Source organism: Arachis duranensis, chromosome 6, assembly GCF_000817695.3.
Source record: "Arachis duranensis cultivar V14167 chromosome 6, aradu.V14167.gnm2.J7QH, whole genome shotgun sequence".
In the NCBI taxonomy this organism is placed as follows: domain Eukaryota; kingdom Viridiplantae; phylum Streptophyta; class Magnoliopsida; order Fabales; family Fabaceae; genus Arachis; species Arachis duranensis.
In genome coordinates, this window is record NC_029777.3 from 24,502,828 (window position 1) to 24,504,862 (window position 2,035).

Here is a 2,035-nt window from a genome sequence, read left to right on the forward strand (position 1 = left end):
ATTGACAACCACTTCCGTTCTACATGCAACAGAGCTTGAATGTTTATCTCTTAGATTCCCCAACAGAATCTTCGTGGTATAAGCTAGATAGATGGCGGCATTTATGAGGATCCGGAAAGTCTCACCTTGTCTGTGGTATTCCGAGTAGGATTCCGGTAATGAATGACTGTGACGTGCTTCAGACTCACAAGTGCTGGGCGTTAGTGACAGACGCAAAAGAATCAAGGGATTCTATTCAAGTAGGAGCGGGAACCAACCAGTGATTAGCCGTGCTGTGACAGAGCGCGTGAGCGTAGTTTTCACTGCGAGGATGGGATGTAGCTTTCGGCCAGGTGATGCCTCCAGACGATTAGCCATGCGAGTGACAGCCGCAGAGGACCATTTTCCCGAGAGGATTTAAAGTAGCCATCGTCGAACAGTGAACCCCTATACACAGCTTGCCATGGAAAGGAGTAAGAAGGATTGAGTTGAAGTAGTAGGAAAGCAGGCGTCCGTGAGCCATGCAGTATCTCCATATGCTTATCTGAAATTCCTACCAATGAACCTGCATAAGTATCCCTTTTATTATTTCTTTTTATTATTTGATTTTCTAAATTCCATAATTTTATTAAATCCGCCTGACTGAGATTTACAAGATGACCATAGCTTGCTTCATACCAACAATCTCTGTGGGATCGACCCTTACTCACGTAAGGTTTATTACTTGGACGACCCAGTACACTTGCTGGTTAGTTGAACGAAGTTGTGTCCACTCGTGCCAATTTTAAATTTCATAAAAGTACAACTTAAAGAATAGTGATCACAATTTCGTCCACCAAGTTTTTGGCGCCGTTGCCGGGGATTGTTCGAGTATGGACAACTGACGGTTCATCTTGTTGCTCAGATTAGGTAATTTTCTTTTCAAAAATCTTTTTCAAAAATTTTTCTTTTATTTTTCGTTTTTCCAAAAATATTTTCGAAAAAAAATAATAATAAAAATACAAAAAAATCATAAAATCATAAAAACCAAAAATATTTTGTGTTTCTTGTTTGAGTCTTGAGTCAATTTTTTTGTTTGGTGTCAATTGCATGCTTTAAAAATTTTTTCTTGCATTTCGAAAATCTCATGCATTCATAGTGTTCTTCATGATCTTCAAGTTGTTCTTGACAAGTCTTCTTGTTTGATCTTGATGATTTCTTGTTTTGTGTTGTTTGTTGTTTTTCATATGCATTTTTCGTTTGTTAGAGTCCATGCATTAAAGATTTCTAAGTTTGGTGTCTTGCATGTTTTCTTTGCATCAAAAATTTTTCAAAATTATGTTCTTGATGTTCATCATGATCTTCAAAGTGTTCTTGGTGTTCATCTTGACATTCATAGTGTTCTTGCATGCATCTTGTGTTTTGATCCAAAATTTTCAGGTTTTGGGTCATTTTTGTGTTTTTCTTTAAAAATTCAAAAAATCAAAAAAATATCTCTTCCTTATTTCCCTCTAAATTTTCGAAATTTTGGGTTGACTTGGTCAAAAATTTTTAAAAATTAGTTGTTTCTTACAAGTCAAGTCAAAATTTCAATTAAAAAAAAATCTTATCTTTTCAAAATCTTTTTCAAAAATCATATCTTTTTCATTTTTTTATATTTTTCGAAAATTTCAAAAACCTTTTTCAAAATCTTTTTCTTATCTCTATATCAAATTTTCGAAAATTAGCTAACAATTAATGTGATTGGTTCAAAAATTTGAAGTTTGTTACTTTCTTGTTAAGAAAGGTTCAATCTTTAAGTTCTAGAATCTTATCTTGTGGTTTCTTGTTAGTTAAATCAATTTTAAAATTAAATCTTTTATCTTTTATCTTATCTTTTTCAAAAATCTTATCTTTTTCAAAATTTGATTTCAAAATATCTTATCTAACTTCTTATCTTCTTATCTTTTTCAAAATTTGATTTCAAATCTTTTTCAATCAACTAACTAACTTTTTGTTTGTTTCTTATCTTTTTCAAAACCACCTAACTACTTTTCCCTCACTAATTTTCGAAAATTCTCCCTCTCTTTTTCAAAAA